Source organism: Saccopteryx bilineata, chromosome 3 (assembly GCF_036850765.1).
Source record: "Saccopteryx bilineata isolate mSacBil1 chromosome 3, mSacBil1_pri_phased_curated, whole genome shotgun sequence".
Classification (NCBI taxonomy): Eukaryota; Metazoa; Chordata; class Mammalia; order Chiroptera; family Emballonuridae; genus Saccopteryx; species Saccopteryx bilineata.
The window spans coordinates 173,295,869-173,322,993 of NC_089492.1; the positions used below are offsets into that span (position 1 = coordinate 173,295,869).

General features: G+C 39.2%; 1 long non-coding RNA gene across 1 annotated transcript in view; it reads right to left on the reverse strand.

Moving 5' to 3' along the window:
- LOC136330831 (uncharacterized) overlaps positions 1-26,257 on the reverse strand; it is a 508,264-nt gene extending 482,007 nt beyond the window's left edge. Inside the window, exons 1-2 of the long non-coding RNA XR_010730391.1 lie at positions 26,046-26,257; positions 24,197-24,438 (exon numbers count right to left, since the gene is read on the reverse strand). This is a non-coding gene — a long non-coding RNA (uncharacterized lncRNA). The remainder of the gene's footprint in view (positions 1-24,196; positions 24,439-26,045) is intronic.
- Positions 26,258-27,125: the final 868 nt, after the last annotated feature.

The following is a 27,125-nucleotide window of genomic DNA, read 5'->3' on the forward strand; positions in this document are numbered from 1 at the left end:
GCAGCAACGTAGTGCCTAATTAAAATGTCAAACCATTGCCTAGAATAACTCACTTTTCTTGTTCTGTTAGATAAAAGTCTTCTTGGTGGTATTATTAATATTCCAGCACAGGAGAGGAATTGTTACATTAAAAGGTGGTGTAAATCCAAGCTTCAAGATGCAATAAACTCATGAGAGACTAAGCCTCAGGGCATTAATTTCTTCTTTCACAAATGAATACCCAGATCCTGCTGGTCTCACTTCTCTTCCAATAAAATTTTAAATACAAATCTTCAGGCTCTAAATTGCTGAATTAGTGAAAAAGTCCATTTGAGTACTCAAATATTTGAGTACTTGCTATGTGCAGAACTCTGAATAGTGAGTACAAGCCAAGTACAGAGGAGACTTCAACCAGCCCTCGAGAGTGTACAACCTGTGTTGGTGTGACAAAATCATCACAAACTCCATGGCTTAGAACAACAGAAACTTATTCAGTCACAGTCTGGAGACCAGATGTCTAGAGTCAAGGTGTTGATAGGCCATGTGCCTTTCAGAGGCTCTGGGGGGAGAATCCATTCCCTGTCTCTTCTTGCTTTTGGTGGCTGCTGGTATTCCTTGGCATGTGGCCACATGACTCCAATCTCTGCCACCATCTTCCCATCACCCCTCTGCTCTGTGCTGCAGGGATGAACCCCTTCTGCCTCTCTCTTATAAGGACATTTGTGATTGGATTTAAGGCCCACCCAGATAACCCAGGATAATTTCCCTATGTCAAGATCCTTAAATTAATCACACCTGTAAAACCCATATCCCTTATGGCAACATTCACAGTTTTCTCATCTTAAGACCTAATCTCGTCAGGGTGCCATATCCAGCCCACATACACCTAGCTTCGTCAGGAGGCAGGGCAACCATGGAGGAAACTGAAACAATTAGAAACCAGCAAAGCCAGCGAAAGTAGTTGCTAAATGGTACAGTATCAAAAAAACGTTCTGCATGAGTTCAGGGAATGTAGTACGTGTTGCCTAAGCAGGGGTGGCTTTCCTGGGACTGGGTGAGGCTCTCCTATCTTCTGTTAGATGCTCTAGTAAACAAGAATGATTTTTTGAGTTTCTGAAGGGCCACCATCAGCCAGCCCGACAGTATTTATCATTCTGACTGCTCTCACCCTACATCGTCTTTATCACACACCTTCACATTTCTGTTCCACTCCATTATGATCTTGTTTTTGTTTTTGCTTTTGCTTTTATCATTGTCACTGTTTGTGTTGGGCCGGTCTTTTCACAGCTGGCATGAGCAACTATCTTATTTGATGTGAGTGACACAAAGGTTTCTGCTGCCCCAAATCACTGCACTGCAGGTCATGTCAGCATGTCTAAAATTCTTCACGTTTCTTCTTTGGACTAAAGCTCACCATTTAAATTCAAATATTGTTTTGTAGGGGATTGTACATTAAATTTTAAGTTACTGACTCTTCATGAAACAATTCTTCAAATAAAAAAAACCAGAGGGAACTATGATTTCATATTCAAGAGGTTTAAAAAAAGAAAGGAAAAAACTCTAACTTTGGCATGTGACCACATAATTCCAATCTCTGTCACCATCTTCACATCATCCCTCTGCTCTATGCTGCAGGGATGATCCCCTTCTGCTTCTATCTTATAAGGACATTATGATTGAATTTAGAGCCCTCACAGATAACCCAGGATAATTTTCCTAACTCAAGATTCTTAAATTAATCACACTTGCAAAACCCATTTTCCTTATGGTTACATCTAGACATCTAAGGGCATTTAGAGAGCCTGGCAAGCCACCAAAGGGGACATAAGTATTGTGTGTAGAGTTTCCCAAACATATTCATACATAAATGCCTCTCTTCCTCTTAAGCTACATGATGGCAGGAACTGTGTCCATTTTGCTTAACTTTATAACCCAAGCACACAGTCCAGTCCTCACATGTAATAGGTACTCAGTGATATCTGAATGAGTAGGTGCATAGTGTATGCATAGTAAGTAGGTGGGTGGGTGGGTGGATGGATGAGTGCATGGATGGGTGGATAGATGGGTGAATAGATGGAAAGACTTGCCCTGACTGGGTAGCTCAGTTGGTTTGAGCATCATCTTCATACACCAAGATTGTAGGTTCAATCCCCAGTCAGGGCACATACAAGAATCAACCAATTAATGCATACATAAGTAGGATAATAAATCAATGTTTCTTTGTAAAATCAATGAATAATATATAGAGAAGATGAAAGGAAAAATAAAAAGAAAGAAAGAAAGAAAGAAAGAAAGAAAGAAAGAAAGAAAGAAAGAGCAAACCTCAATGGCTCTAGTAGGCCAAGAAAAGGAAAGAGGACAAAAGAAAGGAGAGAACATGACAACAGAAGGAAAGGGGATTGGGAGGATGGGAACTGTAGACAATTTCCTGTACATGACAATTTTGTTCAAGACCAGTTCTGAACAGTGAGCTGACACTAGGGAGTATTTACAGGTCCCTTATGCCACATCTCTGATGGAGAGGCAGTGTTAGGGACTGAATGTCTGTGCCCCCACCCCAAAATCCTTATGTTGAAGCTCTAATCTCCAATGCGATTATATTGTATTAGAAAGTAGAGCCTTTGGGAGGTAATTAGTCTTGAATGAGATCATGAGAGTAGAGTACCCATGATGGGATTGGTTCCCTTATAAGGTGAAGAAGACACCAGATCTCTCTCTCTCTCTCTCTCTCTGCCAAGTGAAGGCAGCCATCTGCAAACCATAAAGAAGATGCTTATCAGACACTGAATCTGCCCATACCTGGACTTTCCAGCCTCCAGAATGATGAGAAATGTTTGTTGCTTAGGACACCCAGTCTGCAATGTTTTGTTATAGCAGCACAAGCTAAGCAAGATAGGCAGCAAGACACAGTGCTGGAGTCAGACTGGGCCAACTCCCAGCTCAACCAGTAACAGCTTCCATTTCTTTACCTACAAAATGTGGATAACAATGCCTACTTTATGGGACTGTTGAGAGGGTTAGAGATCGTTTCCCTGAAGACTCATACATAGGAATCTCTGAAGAGCTCCTTTCACATATACTTTTATCTCCCAAGAGCTTTGCACAGTGCTTTTTGAGAAGCATAGGACTTAGAAATACTTAACTGATGTATTATTCCCTATAAGTGTTTCTTTCCTCCCTCTCCTTCTTTCCTTTCATTCTCCAGTTTCGACTACATAAAATACAGTTACATAGCTCAAAGTTCAAAAGGTAGAGAAGAGAATACCATGAAAATTCTCCCTTTTATCATTGGACCTGGGCAATCCAGTTTCAGTCTGTAAGCATCCAATTTTACTAGCAACAGAGTTTCAATCAACAGCTGCTTGTAAATTAGGCTCAGGATTAAATATTGCTCATTGTGGGTCTAAGCAATTAAAAACGAAATGCCTTACTCTTATTCATCACTCCAGGAGGCCTCACAGCAAGGCTAACCTGTTTCAGCCAGTTTGTTACAGTTCTTATGCGTATTAATCAAATAGTCTGATTAATATGGAATTAGTACACATATTATTCATCCACCATCAGGTTTCAAAGAATCAGAGCACTAAGATATATTTGACATAAAATAGTACTCAGCACGGCTTAATTCTTCTTAGATGATTGAGAGGCTCTGACTTTCACCATACTTCAGGGATGTCATTGTCCATATCTGAATCAATGTAACATCCTGAAGGAAGGCAGAAATTATAGCAAAAGAAGAGTTTGTTTTTGGGAAATATGTTGGATGAAATTTTTTTTAGCAGCATGTTAGGATCCAAGATTACTCCATAAAAATGGGGTGTTAAACCTGAGACCACTGGGGTTGGCCAGCATCCACTGAAATCAGCCAGCTCTGAGAATTGAAATACAAAGTAGATGAGCATCAAAGACAAGAAGCTACTGCAAGTGAGACCTGACAGAGTTAAAGCCAGTAGCAAAACAACCAGGGAGCACAAAAGACTAGGATATGTAAAGATATACTAGGATACACTATTTGTATCTGCATATCAAGTCATGAAATTTGCATAACAAAGTTGAATCAGTAGGTAAATATTGACTTAAACTGATGTAGAACTGGGAGTCAGGAAATAAAATGGGAATCACCTATGCTCAGACTCTGAGCTCCTTTTCTGGGCACCTGGATCCACTCCTCTGTTCTCAAGGTGATCTGACTAACAAGACAGAGTAAGCCCAGTCTACCTCTGGCTTTAGAAACTGCATCAAGCACAAACTCTGGCAACTCAGAAGGCCACACCACACAGCAAAGACTTGGCTTAATCATTACAGTCAAGTGAGATTTTTTTCAATTTGGCTGCCGAATCAGGCAGAATTCAACAGAAATATCTGAAGAAAAACATTCTATGAACTTTCACCCAATTCCCATGCTGAGACAAATGCTGCCGATACATTATGATAGCACCAAGGGTTATTGATCCCAAAGACAGAATGACAGAAAGTGAATTTTATTTTTTATTGAACTATTCTACCCTACAAAGAATCAAAGAAGCTGAAAACATATGCTAGTCATTCTTTGTTACATTATCATCTCTTTATTCCAATCGCTAAGAGCCAATCAAATGCAATAGAAAATATTTCAGCAAGGTTGTCACATAATTCAGTGTGCCAATCCCTAATGGGCTCTCTGTTCCACACTGATCTACCATGAGGAGCTAGCATCCTGGGTGTGCTAGTGCAGTGTGATATTCTTTCAGAGAAAGGGAGCAGACAGGAAGGGACAGGTTTCAGAATGTCAATTTGTGATAGGGACTAAATGGAATGAGGAGTGGAAACATGGAGTCACCATACAAGGCCAGATAGCCAAGACTGCTCAGCTTTGGATGTTTGAGTGTTTAGACTTCTTTCTTCTACCTCTTACATGCATCCCAATTAAAGAATGTGAAAGAGTCTCCATGATGCACTCTAAAAGCACTGCTCACTCATTGTAATATTGAGGGTCCCCCCTTCAATCCAAACAAGAGCTGTGAAGCCACAGGCCCAGACCAAAATGAGCCTCAGGGGCAAGCAAATGAGGGCCACATGAAGTGTAGGCCATGACAAGCCCAGTGTGGAGCACTGAGGGAGGTTCACATTCTCTTCTTCTTTCCAGGCCAGTACTGAAAAGCAGCTCAGCAAGTCTCCCAGTTAGACACCCAGTCCATCAGAAGGCCAAGTTCAAACACGGCATATCCAGACCCAGGGGAAATGAAGTAAAGCATGGGCAGCTCGGCCCAGTTCTGTTCTAGGCTTTAAAAGAAGACATCCTATACCTTCCATTGGACCGGTAAGATCCAGAAGGCTAGTGAGACCCAGTCCTGGGATGGGGAAAGAAGACATAGATATCAAATCAATCAGGTCTATTTCTGACATAGGCCTCATCAAAAAGGACAAGAGAGTCCCAGAGGCTTATTACAGTCCAGAGTAGCTGCTTACCAAGTAGACAGCCCAGAATAGGAGCTAGAACTATAAATAAAGAGCATGTCATTGCATAGAATCCCTTTAGATGATGATGATAGAGAGATGATAGATGAATAGATAGATAGATAGATAGATAGATAAGGAGACAGGTAGATAAATATTCTGCTCAAAGAAATTATGCGATACTTTATCGCTTCATATTCATTTTGAAATATCCTTTAATTTTTGTGAGCAGTATAGATAGACCTAAGCTCAGGGACAAAGCAAGGTGAAGCTACAGGGAAGACTTGTATTCAGGGTTACAACTCAGGAATTGTAAGCCCACCTAAAGCTCTTCCTAGGACATCTGACTTGAAGAAAAAACGAAGTGAAAAATGATCCAAAATCATTTTGTTGTTGTTTTTGTTACAGAATGGGGATTCTACGAATATTGTTATGTATCATCCTTTGGGAATTCATGACAAAGAATGACACAATCTCATTAAAATCTAACAAGTAAAACTCTTGAACACTGACTAGTTTCACCATCATGCGGCTTCTCAACTGTTCCTTGCAACACAGTCTTCCAGAAATCTAAAACCACTGGCAGAGCAGACCATCCTCTTTTTAAGCATGATCAAATAAATGCTTGGGCCTCAAAACATATTCACAGTGTTTTCAGAATAAGAATATATCCTATCATGAAAGTAGAAAAATTATCAGTTTGAGTAGAACCTCTTCAGGGAATATGCTCTAATCCTCATCTACATGGCTGGTCCCTAATTAACAGACTGGCATTGGTCCATTTACTAGTGTGATTACTTGGACTAGATACTTCTCTGAATTCCAATTTCTTTACCTGTACAGTAAGAATGTTGCTAACACTTACCACTTAGGATTCAAGTGTGAATCAAGTAAGAAGATGCATAAGTAACAACAGATGCACAGATGTCTGAGGTTTCTGGAAGAGTTGCTGCTTCTCTGAGAAACAGAACACTGAACTATGAATTTTAAGATGTATACTTAATTCCCACTAAAACTAATAATTAAGAAACTAAAGGCCTGACCAGGCAGGAGCACAATGGAAGAACGTCGAACTGGGATGCCGAGGACCCAGGTTCAAGACCCAGAGGTCGCCAGCTTGAGTGCAGGCTCATCTGGTTTGAGCAAAAGCTCACCAGCTTGGACCCAAGGTTGCTGGCTCCAGCAAGGGGTTACTCGGTCTGCTGAAGGCCCGTGGTCAAGGCACATATGAGAAAGCAATCAATGAACAACTAAGTTGTTGCAACAAAAAACTAATGATTGATGCTTCTCATCTCTCCATTCCTGTCTGTCTGTCCCTGTCTATCCCTCTCTCTGACTCTCTCTCTCTCTCTCTGTCTCTGTTTAAAAAAAAAAAGAAAAGAAAATATCCCTGGCATGGAAGATTAAAAATATGTTTGAGCTAAATTTAGAATTCAGGAAAAGCAATCCTACAGCTTACTTTCCATTATTTTTCCCCTTCAAATAAATTCTTAAAATGAATAAATTGAAGTCTTCAAAATGGTTAAACAGTTCAGTCTATACAGTTTATTATGAAATACAGTTGTAGAATCATTGCCAAGTTACCCTAATATCGGTATAGTCATAACTGAAAATCTCTAACAAAAACATTGATATTCTGCTTAACTATTAATTTTATTTTATCTATAATTATTTATCTCCCCCTTGAGAATCTCTCTTCCTTTCTCCAAAAAAAAAAAAAATGAAAAAAAAAGTCTCTTGGTTCCTGAGATTAGCATTAGAGAGCAGAGAGCAGAGAAAGGCCACGTGGAAGAGGCCAGGAGAAGCAGCCAAGATGGTGGAGTGTTGAGTGAGAAGCCAGTTAGTGCAGAGTTTGTGCAGGGAGAAGGAAGGAGATGGGGAACAGAGGTGAATAAGTCTGGTGAGCTAGAAACCTTTGATTCCAGGAAACTCGGATAAGTCAGTAGCTTTGTGAGCACTGAATGTGAGTGGGTTTTGGAGCCCAGTGTCTATTTTTTACTTGCCCACCGGGTGCAAGCTAGGATTAAAAATGATGGCCCATCAAAAAAAAAAAAAAAGAAACTAAGTTCCTCTTCTTGGTTTTCCCTACCTCTAGAATGAAATTACCCATTATGAGAGAACTACTGGAGTTGTTTGGATTTTTTTTAAGTCACTGTTTAATTCAAAATATTAGTATTAAAATGACAGGTACAAAATTCTAGGTATTGTAGTCAATACTGGTACCTACTCTAAGATTTGAAGAAACAAAATAATTTTAAGAGTAGAAATGTTACAGAAAACAGTGTTAAATATAATTTTCTCCACAATTTTCTGTACTTATTTCTAAATTATCAAGAGTATAGCCTGACCAGGCAGTGGCACAGTGGGTAGAACGTCAGACTGGGATACTGAGGACCTGAAAACCCAAGGTCACCAGCTTGAGCATGGGATCATAGACATAACCTCATGGTCACTGGCTTGAGCCCAAAGTCGCTGGCTTGAGTAAGGGATCTCTGGTTCAGCTGGAGCCTCCACCCCCCACCCCACCTTCAGTGAAGGCACATATGAGAAAACGATCAATGAACAACTAAGGTGCCGCAATGATGACTTGATGCTTCTCATCTCTCTGCCTTCCTGTCTCTCTGTCCCTGTTTGTCCCCCCCCCCCATTATCTATTGATTCATTCTAATCACTAAAAATGTTGCTTCAGATTTTTAGGGACTTTCTATCATGAGTCATTCTAATCTCCATCATTCCACTGAAATAAACAGGTTGACCCAATGTTCTGGATTTTGCAACAGAGGATAGCATCAATATCCTACATGTATCATGGCCGGACTTACCTATCCTTATGTATGTTATTCCTCACTAAACATTTAAAGATAGATATTTTAAAAGAGTTAATAAAAGAACAAGATAGAACTATGAAAATACAGCCTTGTTGATTTTCTTTTTTAATCCAAGCTAACATAATTTTGTCAAGTTGCTGCCAAGTTGTCTAACATTTAACATTGTCTAAATATCTTTCTATATCTTAAGGATATGGTGGCTGTTAACTTACACTTAACCAAGATTATTAAAAAACTGTTACTGGGATGCCAAAAAAGTTACATGGTACTTCATCAGAAAGGAATGTTGGGGTTTAGCAACTGCCCACAGAGTCACTCACCAAGGCTGTGCTTGCTTTGCTATTAGTTTGGACAGATTAATTTTCTGAAATTCTTAATGTGACAAGTAAAGAACAACCTGAATTTCAATAAAGTGGATTATTTCTGTATGAGTTTGTGTCTACCTTTTAAATCAGAATAATCATATAAACACAGCACTTGGCTCTACTTTGTATGCTTAAATCAATTAATACATTCTAAGCCTGACATATGGCTGACTCTGTAGGTTACCTCTTCAAGAATCCTTTCAATTTTATTCTGACACTGGGTACCAGTGGGCGTGATGGGCCCAGGGTGCTAGTTATCAGTCTAAGGCTCTCAAGGTAACCTCATTTCCCTGAATAGTAACTAGATTTTGTCATGGACTTTTGTAGTTACCCTGGGAAGATTTCTTGTGCACTTCTTTGAAAGTTTTCCTCACTCTCACAAAAGGCCAGGATATGGGGAAACTGGGACCCTCATACATTGCAAGTGAACCCTCACACCTGTAAAATGGCATCACCACTTTGGAAAACAATTTGGCAGTTTTTTTTCTTTTCTTTTCTTTTTATTAAGTGAGCATGGAGGCAGAGACAGACTCCTGTATGTACCCCAACTGGGATTCACCAGGCAAGTCCTCTACCAGGCGATGCTCTGCCCATCTGGGGCGTTGCTCCATTGCTCGGCAACCGAGCTATTTTAGCGCCTGAGGTTTAGTGCCATGGAGCCATCCTCAGTGCCCAGGGCCAAACAACTTTGCTCAAACCCCATTTGAGCCATGGCTTTGGGAAGGGAAAAGAGAGAGATGAGGAGGGAGAGATGGAGAAGCAGATGGGCGCTTCTCCTGTGTGCCCTGACCAGGAACTAAACCCGGGACTTTCACACACAAGGCCAACACTCTACCACTGAGTCAACCAGCCAAGGTGGCAGTTTCTTAAAAAGTTTTAATTTACCAAACAATACAGCAATTTGTCTCCTACATATCTGCCCAAGAGAAATAAAAACACATATCTACACAAACACACACAAAAATAATCACAACAGTATTATCCATGACAGCTGAAAAATGAAAGCAACCCACATATCTGACATGGGATAAATAGGAAAGCAGAATGATACACACCCACACAATGGAACACTACTCAGACAATAAGAGGAACAAGCTACAGATTCATGCTACAGCATGGATGAGCTTCAGAAACTTATGGTAAGAGAAAGAAGCCAGACCAAAAACAGACACATAAAAACAAACAAACAACAAAAAAAAAACCCACTAATTGCACAGTTCCATTCACATATGAAAAAATCTAGAGAAGGCAAATCTATATATAGAAAAAGTCCATAAATGGTTTCCTGAGACCAGTGGGTGGGAACAGAATTAACTGCAAATGGACCCAGGAGATATTTTGGGGGGAGACAGAAAATTCTAAAAGTGGTGAAAGTTGTACAACTCTCTATCTTTACCTAAAGAAATGATTGAATAGAATATATTTAAAATAAAGAAATATATGTGTGTAAATAAATATATGGCAAGATTCAACCCTTCTTATCTTCCTAATTTTGGTTCCCAAGAGGAGACAGGAAGCCTGAAGCTGCAGCAGCTCTTCCAAGACCAGGAGGAGAAAGTCAGCTCACCAGGAACCATGACACTGCTAAGCTGCTAAATTAGCCAGTCCTGGAATAGTCCTATTTCACATTTCTTTAATGTGAAACCAAATAAAATAAAATAAAAATCCTTAATTTTTAAGCCACTTTTGGTTAAGCGTTTTCTTACCTGATGCCAAAAGACGCTGATTGATATAGACTAGAAATACTCACCAGAGACCCTTTAATGGGTATACGATTCACATGAACATATACTTTTAAAGGAAGAATAGAATTCTGAAAATATACCTGCTTTAGATTGAATGTTTGCATGCCCCAAAAATTCATTAAAATTCATATATTGAAAACTAATTTCCAAGATGATGGCATTTAGAGGTGAGGCTTTGATGCAGTTATGAGGTCACAAGAGTGGCACCCTCTTGAATAGGGTTAGTGTCCTTATAAAAGAGGCCCCAGAAAGAGCTCCCTTGCCCCTTCCACCATATGAGGACATAGCAAGAAGACAGCTGTTTATGAACCAGGAAGGAGGCCTTCACCAGACACAAAATTATGCCAGCCCCTTTATCTGGGACAGCTCAGCCTCCAAAACATCAGAAACAAATTTCTGTTGTTTATAAGCCACCCAGCTTAAGGTATTTGTTTATAGCAGTCTGAACTAAGATAATCAATGCATTTTTGGTGATGTTCAGGCATCTCTAACTATGTTGTATATAACTATCTTATGTGACATAAGGGATATTTAAGATGGCACCTTGAACTATCACTTGCCATCACTCCAGCCTATCTCTCATCCACTCTCCTTCAAGTTCAGCATAAATCAAATGGCTTAAGCATCCCAAATACATTCCAGTTATCCCATGTTTCAGCCATCTGTATTTTTGCACATTATGTTTTGCAAGCCTAGACTTTGACTGCATGTTAATATGCATCTTTTAAAACCCAATTCAGGAAAGTTTCTCTTGACTCCAAAAAATAATCACTTCCCGCCCCCCTGGGTATAATGCACTCCACATTCATCACCTCTTTCACATTATATTAGAATTAGTTTTATTATTACTATCTCCCTTATTGCCTATGACAAAGCGTTTAAAGTTAAAAGACAGTTCTATGACTTAGGACACATCACTTTACTTCTGAGTCTCAATTTCTTCTTTTGTAAGATAAACATAGATATTATCATCCAATTTCTCTTACACTCTAAGACAATATATACAAACATTTTATCAATTCAAAAGTGCTGACCAGTTTTAGTTAGGGTAGGATTTTCTAAAGGTATATAATGGACCATGCAAATTAGGAAAAAGATAAAATCTCTCGCCATTTACCAAAAGTACCCTGGCCAACACTATCAAGAAGCATTAATCTCCCAAATGCCTAAAACTAAGATTCATTCTCAACTGTCATCTTGCTCAGTCAATCAGTGCACTTGACAAAGATGATCTTGCCTTCTTCCTGGGCATGATACTTTCCTTACTGGGCTCCGATTTCAACTATTCTTTACCTGCTACTTCTCATCCTCCCCACTTCTGGATCTGGAGGGCCTCAAGGCTTAGCACACAGACCTCTCTCCTTTCTATACTCATTCCCTTGGTGATCTTATCCAGTTGCATGCCTTTAAATAGCATTTGATTTCTTCCAACTCACAAATTTGTATCTCTAGATTCCTTTCCTGAAAACCAGGCTTGTATATTAAACTGCTAGAAGCTTAAAACAGATCTTACTATAAAGGTGTCCAAACTGAGCTTCTGGTATCCTCTACCCCAAGCTCCCACTTCATCTCAGTTAATGGGCGTTTGGTTCATTCAGGTGCTTGTGCCAAAAATCTCAGAATTACATCTGACTCCTCTTCTTTCCCTCATAGTTCTTATTTAATCTCTATAAAATCCTCCAGCCAAAGTATCTTCAGACTTCAACTCCCCCTCACTGCCTCCATGCTATTTTGCACTCATCCTGGAAGCTACCACCTCTCATGTGATATCTGAAATGGCTTCCTAAGTGATCTCCATGTTGCTCCCCTTGCCCACCTTTGATCTGGCTCCTTCTGCCTGCCAGAGTCATCTTGCTACAAAACTAACCACATCAGATCAGTCATTGTTTAAACCCTTCAATGGAATCCCACATTTCTCAGTGAAAAATCCCAGGTCCTCACTACAGCCTTTGAGGATCCACGTGACCCGTTCACCTTATTCCCATTTCCTCTATGACACCCTTCCTCCCACCGTCTTCTTTGCACACTCCACTATGCCCTCCTTGCCTTCGATTGATAAACCAGGCACTTGCCATGTCTCTGCCTGAATGCTCTTCTACCCGGCATTGCATAGCTCATTCCTTCACTTCTTTCATGGCATTGCTCAAATGTCACCTTCTCCATGCGGTCATCCCTGGCCATCGCACTGAAAATTGCAACCCCCATCCTTCTCATTCCCTATCTCCTTTCATGGTTTATTTTACTCAATAGTAGTTGCTGCATTTTAACACATATTTTACTGTAACTAGTAAAAGTTCAAAGATAAATAATGCAGGGGTATTATTTCTTGTGCATCCTCAGTGCTTAGAACAATGTCCAGCACATAGAAGCCAACAAATGTATATTACTTTAAAAGTGAATAAGAAAAACAATTGAACAGAGTATGTTTCATAGTTTCATGATAAATCTATTTCTAAACATGTGTCTTACTTAAACTAGTGGTTTTCAACCTTTTTACACTTGGGGATAGGTGAAAATAGGAGAATTAGTTTGGGGCACTAAGGCAGAAATCCCTCCGAACATAAGCAAATTCAACTAAGTTCATTGGTCTATAATCTTCATACAGCATCAGGGTGATTAAATCTTTCACAGACTGGCATGAAATTTCTGGTGGACCCATCTGCGGACCAGCAGTTGAAAATCACTGTCTTAAACAATAAGTAGAACTACAATCAAAGTTCTTAGAAATGATTGGCATTTAAAATCGGCAAATTTGAGCCTATGCAGAAGAAATCAAAGAGAATTTGGAAACACCTATTGCACCTTAAGAAATTCATAGCAAAGAAATAAGCAGAAGTGGTACTCAAAATACAACACAATATTCGGGTGACCACCTCCTAGAGGTATTATAAATTTCAAAGATAAATAAATGCTTTATTTACTGATAAGAAGCTGAGTATCTGTTATATTCATCATTTTTAGAAGGTAGTGAATATGTAAATTTTCTCCCTATGTAAGTTTAGTGTAAATACTTTGGTAGACAGTTCTGGTTTAAGTAATTCAAATTAGTCACTGACAACGAACAGTTTCAAAAAGCAACTATAAAAGTTGATACTTACAGTGAAGTTATTAAGTATATTTGGTTATAATTTAAGAATTAATGTCATACAGAAAAATGGGAGATGACGTCAGAGTAATGGCGGAGTAGGAAGCGATACCGATAAATCTCTCCCAAAACTCAACAAGATCTTCAACCAGAAACAGAAAAACCTATACTTGGAGCCTCCAGATGCTTCACAATACACCCGAAGGTATGGTCGAGTGAAAAATTGGCTAAATATATAACCAAATCCTGAAGGAAATAGGGAGTAAGAAATGCTCCGCCTTCCTCACTAACCTAAACAGGGCGGCTTTCTCTGGAAACTGTGAATATAGAAACTGAGGCGGGCAAAGGGGGTGAATACATCCAGGCTGCGGCACAAAGGGCCGAACCAGGCTGTGGCACGGAGATCCTAGCCGAGGAAAAACTGTTCCTGTGGCAAGCCGGGCAATACAAGCTAACACTCGCGCCAAACCCAAACAAAGAAAGACAAGCGGGGCAGCCATTTTACCCGTTCTCCTGGTTGGTGCGCAGTTAGTGGGCGAGAGATCTCTTCCTAAACCCCAGAAGTGGGTGTCCGTGTTGCCCCACAGAGAGGCAGGGTCAGAGGCCTTTCTGTGGGCTGAAAGCAGAATCTCTGGGCAGCCCCAGTGCCCTGGGAAAGCCGCGCACGGGAGGGAGCAAGAACTAATTCCAACGGTGGAAATTTTCCGTGCTGGTGAGGGTTTCACTCAGGGAAACGCGGCCGGCCTCATATCCTGGTGTGCGCACGCAGATAGGTAGTGAGCGATTCCTCCGAGTGCCTCGGCAGTGCGCGCCCATGTTATCACACAGAGGGGCAGAGTCAGGGGCCTTTGTGTGGGCAAAAGCGGAATCTCCGGCCGCCCCAGCGCCTTGCAAAAGCCGCGCACGGGGACGGAGCGAGAGTGAATTCCAGTGCTGCAAATTTCCATGCGGATGGGGGTTTCACTCAGAGCGTGAGACTGCTGGCCAGATATCCTGGTCTGCGCATGCAGATAGTGAATGAGAGTTTCCTCCAAGCACCCCGGAAGTGGGTGACCGCCTGTGTTACCGGACAGAGTGGCAGAGCCAGAGGTCTTTCAGTGGGCGGAAAGCCCGCCTGATTATGTTAGCAGCTCTGACTGACTGAGCCTTACCCAGAGCCCTGTGCTGAGTGGAAATAGAGTGGGGAGTTGCCAGCTCTTTGAGCCTCTTACTATCCAGGCAGAGGCAGCAGCAACCCCATAGCTGGATTCTCAGGCTACTAATTGAGGAAAGAAAGACTAGGAGAAAGGCTCCAGGAACACGGACTCTCTCACTGTCGGAGCCTATGAATGCTAATGAGCCTTGACTCCCAACGAGACTAAAGCACAATACATGACATTGCCATAGAGACTTATCAACTGCAAACTTCTACCTGAGCGTGCCAAAGGGGCAGAACCTGGGGTACAGAGTCACCGACCAGGAAGAGGGAGAGAAAAGAAAAAACAAGAAGATAACCTCTCAAAATCAAGAATAATCTGCAGACTTTATAACCTATCCCATTTTATTATATTTGTTCGTTTGTTTCTCTTATCTTCATTCTTGATACTTTTTTTCCTCCTCCAATTTGGCCGATTAACTCTCTGCCGGTCTTACTCTCTCCTCTCCTTGAACTACACTACCCATAAGTGTTACATCTCCCATTATCTTTTTTCTCCTCTTCCTTTCTCTCTATGAGGGTTGCACTCCAAAACCAAAACCCTTAACTCTCTCTCTCTCCTTTCTTTTTTCTTCTTTTACTGGTTCCCTCTTTTTTCTCTCTCTCTCTTTCTTTTCTCCCTCTATATTAGTTTCTTCCTTTCTCCTTTACATCTCCTCTCATTCAAACATCAATAACAAACAAATTATCTTATCTGGGACTCAAACTTATGTTTGTGGCATTTTGGGGGTTTTTACTTCACCTTTTTAACTCACTAGCAGTGCTCCCATCCCTGGCTCTCCATATTATCTAGTTCTTGTTCCACTAAATACAATAGTATTTTTTTAATTTGTCCCCCCATTTTTCTGTTCTCCTCTTATTCCTCTCATCATAACTCTTAGACAACCAACACCTAAAAGCAAATCATTTTATTCTTGACCCAAATTTTTTCCTTATTTGCTTTTTGTGGGTCCATACCACCCCCCTTTTTCTTTTTTTGTTTTTTTTTTTCTTTTTTTTTTTTTTTGCCCCTTTCTTACTTTTCCCCAATTCAGGACCTCCATCACAGGCATTATTTGTTATAATTCACAGTTCACCACAAGATTTTCTCAAGAAAAAGGGGAGAGGAGAGGAAAAAAGGAGGGGGGGAATAATTTCCTTTTTTTAAAATTTTTTATTTTATTTTATTTTTCTTTATTTCATTATTAATTTTTTTTAAAAAAACAACTCTTTTTGATTTTTTATTTTTTTTTAACTTTTTATTCTTTATTAAATCTCATTAATACTATCAACAAAACCACCCTCAGATGCCATTAAGGAAGAGAAAATCGAATATCATGGATACAAAAGAAAGAGAGGTAACACAGCTAGATGAGGAAAAATCTATGGAGAAAAAATTTAATATATTGGAAACCTTGGAGCTAAATGACAGAGAATTCAAGATAGAAATCCTAAAAATCCTCCGAGATATACAAGAAAACACAGAAAGGCAATTTAGGGAGCTCAGAAAACAACTCAATGAACACAAAGAATATATGTCCAAAGAAATTGAAACTATAAAAACAAATCAAACAGAGATGAAAAACTCAATTCACGAGCTGAAAAACGAAGTAACAAGCTTAGCTAATAGAACAGGTCAGATAGAAGAGAGGATTAGTGAAATAAAAGACAAGCAACTTGAGGCACAACAGAGAGAAGAAGAAAGAGACTCAAAAATTAAAAAAAATGAGATAGCCCTACAAGAATTATCTGACTCCATCAGAAAGAATAACATAAGAATAATAGGTATATCAGAGGGAGAAGAGAGAGAAAATGGAATGGAATGGAGAACATACTCAAACAAATAATAGATGAGAACTTCCCAAGCCTGTGGAAAGAACTAAAGCCTCAAATTCAAGAAGCAAACAGAACACCGAGTTTTCTTAACCCCAACAAACCTACTCCAAGGCATATCATAATGAAATTGACACAAACCAACAGCAAAGAAAAAATTCTCAAGGCAGCCAGGGAAAAGAAGAATACAACATATAAAGGAAGGCCCATTAGATTATCATCAGATTTCTCAGCAGAAACTCTACAAGCTAGAAGAGAGTGGACCGCAATATTTAAAGTCCTGAAAGAGAGAAACTTTCAGCCACGAATACTATACCCATCAAAGCTATCCTTCAAATATGAAGGAGAAATAAAAACATTCACAGATACAGAAAAGATGAGGGAATTTATCATCAGAAAACCCCCACTCCAGGAATTACTAAAGGGGGTTCTCCAATCAGATACAAAGAACAAAAAAAAAACAGAGCCACAAGTAAAAGCTCCAAGAAAAACACAATAAAACCAAATTTAAACTGTGACAACAACAAAAAGAAAGAGGGGGAGAAGATGGAGATTAACAGTAGCAAAGGACGATGGAGTGCAAAAGTACTAACAAAATAGTTTGCTACAATGAACAGGGTAGGGACCCTTTTCATTACTCAAAGGTAAACACCATTGAAAAAAGCACCACAGAAGCACATGAGATAAAAAAGATAGCAACAGAGGAAAGATGTATGGAATACAACCAAATAAAAACAAAAGATAGAAAAACGAAAGAGAAGGATCAAACAAGACACAAAACTAACAGAAAGCAAGATATAAAATGGCAATAGGGAACTCACAAGTATCAATAATTACACTAAATGGAAACGGATTAAACTCATCAATAAAAAGGCACAGAGTAGCAGAATGGATTAAAAAAGAAAATCCAACTATATGCTGCCTACAGGAAACTCATCTAAGTAACAAGGATAAAAACAAATTCAAAGTGAAAGGCTGGAAAACAATACTCCAAGCAAATAACATCCAAAAAAAAGCAGATGTAGCAATACTCATATCAGATAATGCTGACTACAAGACAGGAAAAGTACTCAGAGATAAAAATGGCCATTTCATAATGTCTAAGGGGACACTGAATCAAGAAGACATAACAATTCTTAATATATATGCACCAAACCAAGGAGCACCAAAATATATAAGACAGCTACTTATTGACCTTAAAACAAAAACTGACAAAAATACAATCATACTTGGAGACCTCAATACACCGCTGACGGCTCTAGATCGGTCATCCAAACAGAGAATCAACAAAGACATAGTGGCCTTAAACAAAACACTAGAGCACCTGGATATGATACACATCTACAGGACATTTCATCCCAAAGTGACTGAGTATACATTTTTCTCCAGTGTACATGGATCATTCTCAAGAATTGACCATATGTTGGGCCACAAAAACAACATCAGAAAATTCAGAAAAATTGAAGTTGTACCAAGCATATTTTCTGATCATAAAGCCTTGAAACTAGAATTCAACTGCAAAAAAGAGGAAAAAAATCCCACAAAAATGTGGAAACTAAACAACATACTTTTAAAAAATGAATGGGTCAAAGAAGAAATAAGTGCAGAGATCAAAAGATTTATACAGACTAATGAAAATGACAATACGACATATCAGAATCTATGGGATGCAGCAAAAGCAGTGATAAGAGGGAAGTTCATATCACTTCAGGCATATATGAACAAACAAGAGAGAGCCCAAGTGAACCACTTAACTTCACACCTTAAGGAACTAGAAAAAGAAGAACAAAGACAACCCAAAAGCAGCCGAAGAAAGGAGATAATAAAAATCAGAGCAGAAATAAATGAATTAGAGAACAGAAAAACTATAGAAAAAATTAATACAACAAGGAGCTGGTTCTTTGAAAAGATCAATAAAATTGACAAACCCTTGGCAAGACTTACCAAGGAAAAAAGAGAAAGAACTCATATAAACAAAATCCAAAATGAAAGAGGAGAAATCACCACGGACACCGTAGATATACAAAGAATTATTGTAGAATACTATGAAAAACTTTATGCCACTAAATTCAACAACCTAGAAGAAATGGATAAATTCCTAGAAAAATACAACCTTCCTAGACTGAGTCAAGAAGAAGCAGAAAGCCTAAACAGACCTATCAGTAGAGAAGAAATAGAAAAAACCATTAAAAACCTCCCCAAAAATAAAAGTCCAAGCCCTGACGGCTATACCAGCGAATTTTATCAAACATTCAAAGAAGACTTGGTTCCTATTCTACTCAAAGTCTTCCAAAAAATTGAAGAAGAAGCAATACTTCCAAACACATTTTATGAGGCCAACATAACCCTCATACCAAAACCAGGCAAGGATGGCACAAAAAAAGAAAACTACAGACCAATATCTCTAATGAATACAGATGCTAAAATACTAAACAAAATACTAGCAAATCGAATACAACAACATATTAAAAAAATAATACATCATGATCAAGTGGGATTCATCCCAGAATCTCAAGGATGGTTCAACATACGTAAAACGGTTAACGTAATACACCATATCAACAAAACAAAGAACAAAAACCACATGATCTTATCAATAGATGCAGAAAAGGCTTTTGATAAAATACAACACAATTTTATGTTTAAGACTCTCAACAAAATGGGTATAGAAGGAAAATATCTCAACATGATAAAGGCCATATATGATAAACCATCAGCTAACATCATGTTAAATGGCACTAAACTGAAGGCTTTCCCCCTTAAATCAGGAACAAGACAGGGTTGTCCACTCTCTCCACTCTTATTTAATGTGGTACTAGAGGTTCTCGCCACAGCAATCAGACAAGACAAAGAAATAAAAGGCATCCATATCGGAAAAGAAGAAGTAAAGGTATCACTTTTTGCAGATGATATGATCCTATACATCGAAAACCCCAAAGAATCCACAAAAAGACTACTAGAAACAATAAGCCAATACAGTAAGGTCGCAGGATACAAAATTAACATACAGAAGTCAATAGCCTTTCTATATGCCAACAATGAAACAACTGAGAAGGAACTCAAAAGAATAATCCCCTTCACGATTGCAACAAAAAAAATAAAATACTTAGGAATAAACATAACAAAGAATGTAAAGGACTTATATAATGAAAACTATAAACCATTGTTAAGGGAAATTGAAAAAGATATAATGAGATGGAAGAATATACCTTGTTCTTGGCTAGGAAGAATAAATATTTTCAAGATGGCTATATTACCCAAAGCAATATACAAATTCAATGCAATTCCCATCAAACATCCAATGACGTTTTTAAAGAAATGGAGCAAAAAATCATCAGATTTATATGGAACTATAAAAAACCCCGAATAGCCAAAGCAATCCTAAAGAAAAAGAATGAAGCTGGGGGCATTACAATACCTGACTTCAAACTCTATTATAGGGCCACGACAATCAAAACAGCATGGTATTGGCAGAAAAATAGACACTCAGACCAATGGAACAGAATAGAAAGTCCAGAAATAAAACCACATATATATAGTCAAATAATTTTTGATAAAGGGGCCAAGAACACACAATGGAGAAAAGAAAGCCTCTTCAATAAGTGGTGCTGGGAAAACTGGAAAGCCACATGCAAAAGAATGAAACTGGACTACAGTCTCTCCCCCTGTACAAAAATTAACTCAAAATGGATCAAAGATCTAAACATAAGACCCGAAACAATTAAGTACATAGAAGAGGACATAGGTACTCAACTCATGGACCTGGGTTTTAAAGAGCACTTTATGAATTTGACTCCAATGGCAAGAGAAGTGAAGGCAAAAATTAATGAATGGGACTACATCAGACTAAGAAGTTTTTGCTCAGCAAGAGAAACTGATAACAAAATAAACAGAAAGCCAACTAAATGGGAAATGATATTTTCAAACAACAGCTCAGATAAGGGCCTAATATCCAAAATATACAAAGAACTCATAAAACTCAACAACAAACAAACAAACAATCCCATAAAAAAATGGGAAGAGGATATGAACAGACACTTCTCCCAGGAAGAAATACAAATGGCCAACAGATATATGAAAAGATGCTCATCTTCTTTAGCTATTAGAGAAATGCAAATCAAAACAGCAATGAGATACCACCTCACACCTGTTCGATTAGCTATTATTAGCAAGACAGGTAATAGCAAATGTTGGAGAGGCTGTGGAGAAAAAGGAACCCTCATACACTGTTGGTGGGAATGTAAAGTAGTACAACCATTATTGAAGAAAGTATGGTGGTTCCTCAAAAAACTGAAAATAGAACTACCTTATGACCCAGCAATCCCTCTACTGGGTATATACCCCCAAAACTCAGAAACATTGATACGTAAAGACACATGCAGCCCCATGTTTATTACAGCATTGTTCACAGTGGCCAGGACATGGAAACAACCAAAAAGCCCGTCAATAGATGACTGGATAAAGAAGATGTGGCACATATACACTATGGAATACTACTCAGCCATAAGAAATGATGACATCGGAACATTTACAGCAAAATGGTGGGATCTTGATAACATGATACGAAGTGAAATAAGTAAATCAGAAAAAACCAGGAACTGCATTATTCCATACGTAGGTGGGACATAAAAGTGAAACTAAGAGACATTGATAAGAGTGTGGTGGTTACGGGGGGGAGGGGGGAATGGGGGAGGGAAAGGGGGAGGGGGAGGGGCACAAAGAAAACAAGATAGAAGGTGACAGAGGACAATCTGACTTTGGGTGACGGGTATGCATCATAATTGAACGACAAGATACCCTGGACTTGTTATCTTTGAATATATGTATCCTGATTTATTGATGTCACCCCATTAAAAAAATAAAATTATTTAAAAAAAAAAAAACGAAAAATGTAAAGGAATTCATTACTTTAAAATCCATAATTACCAATTATTATATTAGTTGTTATACTAATAATATAATCTGCTGATTAAAAAGGATGTGATCCACAAACAAACAGCTTAGGATACATCTGGGGATATTTTCCCATTTAAATTTTAAATTATTTTATATTTTTTTCTTAACATTACTCTTTCAAGGCAACTATCTACTGGTAGATTACAAATGAGAAGGAGCAATACCTTAACATTCCCATCAGAAACTTCCTAAGGGTAAATGAATATGATTTTCATTAACCTAATCACCCAGAGAAGGCAATGTAGCTTGCTAAATTACAAATCCAGAAAATGAAAATCCAGGACCTTAAACTTTATTTCACAATTATATGCTAGTCTTCAAAATGTCCATTTATACTGTAAGTTAAGACTGTCTATTTAAGTAAAGACTGTTCTATAAAAATTAGTATCAGAAAATGTGCAATAGTTCTTTATTTCTTCATCAAGAAATCACTGAACCTAACCTATGGTGGCACAGTAAATAAAGAACCAACCTGAAATGCTGAGGTTGCATTGGTTCGAGGCCCTAGGCTTGCCCAGTCAGGTGCACATATGAGAAGCAACCACTACTACTACAAGTTGATGCTTCCTGCTCCTCCCTGCCATCCCCACTCCACCTTTCTCTCTATCTATCTCTCAAATCAATAAATAAAATCTTTTAAAAAAATTAAGAAACCACTGAACCATCACTTTATACTATAGTTAAAGAGTGAATAACAAAAATTTTTAAACAATATCTAAATCTACTCATCATTGATAACATTGAAAATAGAGAATTTGAGTAAATCAGTTCTAGAAACTTGCTATTATCTGAATTCATAGAAATTTCACTAAAGAAATAAAAAGCCACAAATTCCAAGATGAAGCCATAACCTTCAGCAACATGCTTACACATAGTAACACTTAATAAATGTTTGTCAAAGTGAATAGATCCATACTTAATTGGGTAAAGACTTGAATGGAACATATTTTCTGGAAAAAAAAATTAAATACGTAAAAAATTCTATCAAAATTTACTTTAAATATTTCAATGAATACTTTTGGTTAATGTGGCTTGAAACTTATAAGGCAGTCAACAAAGAAAGTTAGAAGTACTGAAATGTCACTAAGTCATCATGAAAGGCAACAGTAGTTCCTTTTATTATATGTTTAGAGATACTTAGTCCTCTTTTAAGTTTTTTCTTGCATATATGCTTTTTATAAATACATGCCTCACAACAATGCCATGAGATAAGTGTTATGATCTCCACTTACAAATCAGAAAACTGAGACCCAAGGAAATCAAATAACCTCTGGCAAAGTATCATGGTGAGTGGTTACCTGTGCTGGGATTCAAACTCAGGTCTGTTTCAATCCAAAGTCTATTTCTAAACCTCTAAGCCCAACTCTGGGTAGGCATTTGAAAAAATTCAAGCATAGTCACTTCAGACATTTGTAGGTAAAACACTGATGAGTTTTACTCATCAATAATACTGCACTCTCTACCCCCAAAAAACATTCCAGCAAATAAACTTATGTTGAAAACATTTGAGGAACTCTGATATTTTCATACAGCACACTTTGCCCAAAGGATATTTTATAGAAAATTTAAAAAGTATTTCCTGAACTAATATTCCCTAAGCTAAGAATTCATACAAAATAATTATTAATACACATGAAGTTTTCCACATCAGTACTCTATTGTTCAACAATTTAAAAATAAACTTCACCAGAGAGGATGGATGCACCTAAATTATAGGAGCAATCACCAAATGACACAAATCTTTTAAAGGTAAAAGATTTCTTAGTTTCTTTAACCTAACCTTCATTTTATAAGTCATAAGCTAAAGTCCAGGAAGATTAAATATCTTGTCGAAGTTTATACAACTAGAAATAAGCAAATTGTAATAGTTTACTTGTAGCAAGATAAAAATATTGCCAATTCACAATTATCTTCTTAGACCCGACCTTAACATTTCTCAAAGTAATAGGTATTCCCAATATTCTTCACCTATACCGTTTAAAATCACCTTGAACTTGAGTCATTTTGAGACTCAAATCTTAGAACTCAAATCATTTCAAAGCAATGTATTTTAAACAAAGAAAACTCGCATTTTCCGTGGCAAATAAGGGAAGTTAAACAAGAAAAGTAATACTATATTAAAGCACTTTCATATTACCAACAGTTTTTATATGAACTTTTCAATTTCTTTGTCACAGAAATAGACAAAAGTGAATTGTAAGACTTAAAAGTGGGAATATAAGACTCATAATGCTTTAAAAACTTGATATATACCATGAAGACTAAACAAATCTATAGCCTCTTTGTTATTACATAGTTAAGTTTTCATGCTGTTAAAACTTGTACTTTATATTGACTCCCAGTTATTAGAAATTCACTTATTTCTGGTTTCTTTTGAGTTTTGTTTACCAAAATGAAATGTCAAAGGTGAAAAAAAAATAATGCAAACCACAAAAGTTCTGCTAATGGAATAACATTTTAAATATAAAAACAAAACCAATCATAAATAAAATAGGGCATTTGCATATAGGACCCATCATTGTTATGTAACTTTCCTTAGTGATAACATAATCCACATTCATATGTGTGCTAATGGTGAAGAACACATTGTAAAAATCAATAAAATTTCATTAGAAGTATCCAAATTTTCATTTCCAATGAAAAAGAACCTACAGAAACCAATTTAAAACAAGAAAATCTGAAGTCTTATATATCACTTTGATCAGGCCACAGCTCAAAAGAACTAGACAATTATCTAATGCCATTAGCACCAGCCCCCAAATGAAATACTTATGGAGTATTTAAAAGAGAAGTACCTTTTTTAAGGTGGAGAATCCCCAGCGGTCAAACTGTAGTAATCCACATAGGTAAGGCATCATAAAAATTCCAGCATATTAACTTTTAAGTAACTCCAGTCAAAGAAGTTTGATAACTTTTTATCCAGAAATGATGGGATATTGTTTGTAGTGGTACTTTCCAGAACGTTCACTGACAGAAAGATCCCATAAGAACAGTGCACTGCATGCTGCTTTCTAGATGCTGGTAATAATAATCACACCTGTACAATGAAAATTAATTAATGTTAGTTTCCAAGTCTTTCTACACTCTTTCTTTTAAAAAAATGTAAGTATACCATTTATATACATTTCGATCTTTGACATGAAAACGTGAAACTATGTAGTGTTGGTACCTGAATCCTTTCTAGCTGACATGTTAAATAATGAATACTAGTATACAAAATCACAATTTTAAGAGATTAAAATAGACTGTGTTTGGACGTTTCATTAGTCATGTCAAAGTTAAAAAGTGGGGTAAGTTCAAAAGTGAGGAAAGCCTTTAGCTCTAGGGTGGGGATACGTGAGGGAAGCAGAGATGGTGATAAATTACCTTGGTATTTGGAATGATCCCATTAAACATGACTGAGGGTAATGACCTCAATTTTGCATTGTCGAATTCAAGAAGCCTGTTCCACACATCCCTATTTCAACAAATCGTAAAAGCTAAAGCATACTACATTTGCCCACTTTCAACCAACTCCCAACTGCGGTTCCTCAATGTTTTTCTGTTAACCAAGTGACAGGACCAATAAACAACTCCTGTGGTAAAGTGGGAAAGCGCTGAAAGAAATTTCATAGAAAGTGGAGCTGTTTACTAGTTGTAGAGTGGTTGCCTCATTTGAGCAAGAAGCAACCTAGAAACACTGCGAAGGGAAGCTACTTGGGAAACAAAGTTAGGGAGTCTCCCCTTGATCGCTGCCTCTGCACCGGCAGGAGCTTCAACAGCCATCCCTCTTTGGGCCGGGCGTGGCAGATAGGAACAAAAGGTTAAAACACAAAAGGCAGCCGGTGGGCAGAGTCTGGGGATCTTCTAGGGCTCACGTTCCACTTTCTATTCAAAAACATTAAATTTGGGGGTGGGGGGACAAAGTAACAAAGGTGATGAGGGATCCTAAGATCTGCATAGGTTTTTCTGGGAGGGTGGTGAAATTAAGGACGCACGGGATGGCCGACTCTAACTAGTGGTCCAGCCCCTATCCCCCCATCCCTGCATCTCTGACAGTCGGGAACCTGTGGCTTCTCCCACCTACCCAGCCCCAAATAAATATTCCTGAACTCTTACCTGTTAGCTCTAACCCCTGGACCACAAACACAAAAGTCCACATCTCTCTAACCCAAACCTCTTCTGCATTCTATTGTTGGAGCTTTGGCATTGTGCGTTAGATCTGCTGGGCGCTCCGCAGACAGTTAAGTTATAAACTGGTGAGAAACGACCCCAATTCTATAGCTCTTTCTTTAGTATGACAAAGTCTGGGCAACGTAGGGGTGAGACTGTACAGACCCCTCCCACTTCGGAGAGTTTTCCTCCTTGTGAGCGCAACTGGGGGAAAATGAGGCAATGCCCCCTAGTATACCCTTCCCCCCACCCTCAGCTTCTCATAGGAAGAGGCACTTAAGAGAAATGCCTGCTTCGCGTTTGCCTATTAAAAATCAACAAATAAAACCATCTGTGCAAGTTCGTTAAAGAACAAAAGAGAAGGGAGTAGGGGAAAGGAGGTACAACTTTCGAGCCAAACTTCGTCACTGGACGACTCCTCTGTCCTCCAAGGACAGGGAGCCGGGCGCATTAAGGGAAAGAGAAGTAAACAAGACAACAGTCTCCACTCACCTTCTTCCCACTTGGTCACACTTTTCAGAGACGTTCCGCTGTTGCAGTCCGCAAGGCGCCCGGACACTTTTGTGTGGCCTGACAGCGCAGAAAGCCGAGGCGGCAAAGTTGTAAGAGGAAGATACCCGGGCATCCGGGGCGAGGGAAGGAGAGTTCATCAGAGTTCCCCCCTTTGTTCCCAGTCCCGGAGCAGACAAAGAGGCGGCGAGCAGCGGCAGGTTCTCCCTCTCACCCCTTCTTCCTCTCCCCTCCCCTCCCTTCTTCCCTCCCCGCCCCCTCCCTCCCCGCATCTCCCGCCCGCTCTCGAACCACCAAGAAGCTGGAGCCGCTTAGTCCCCAGCTCTAAGCCACTAGACTCATCCAATTCTCCCACCACGTCGCTCCAACTTTCCGTGGAGATGCCGGTCCTGGTTCCCTCCCTCCACACTACCTCCTGCTAACCCGCTCACGTCCTCGGGGCAGGGAGGGAGGAGGGTGTGGAATCTCCAAAATCATTGTTTCCGGGAGATGCACCTCTTTGTTCGCACTTTCCCTGCCAATCAACGTGAACAATCCACTTTGGCATCGAGTTTCCGTCAGTTTTTCATCATCGCAATAGACAAAATGCGAAGGGCAGAGGGTCAACCCCAGAAGATAAAGGCAGTTACACAATCAGAGGTGGGGCGCATCCCAGGGCTCTTCATCTCCTTGTTCTTCCACCTGGCTCCGCCCAAAGCACCAAAACATCTCAAGGGGGCTCCAAGTTTGGAACACTGTCCTGCCCCGCCCACCCCACCTCACTGTCGCTTGGTAGGGCCCTCTAATCCTCAGGGCAAAGCCCAGCCCCAGGGTACCTGTTGCTGACGGCACCGCGCACCTGGGTCCAGGGGCTGAGGGCAGATCCCCACCTGGACATCAAGCTTACCCCTCAGACCCAGAACCTCAATCCGCGACTGCAAGGCTCTGGATGGCCCCGCTCCTCCTGACCCTGGAGCCAAGCATTCCTCGCCTGTTTCTTCCCCTATGCCCCTGCCTCGCCCCAGAGATCTGACCCGGGGTTCTCGCTTCCCATCCTGTACCCCCTCCTGCCTCCCCCACCGG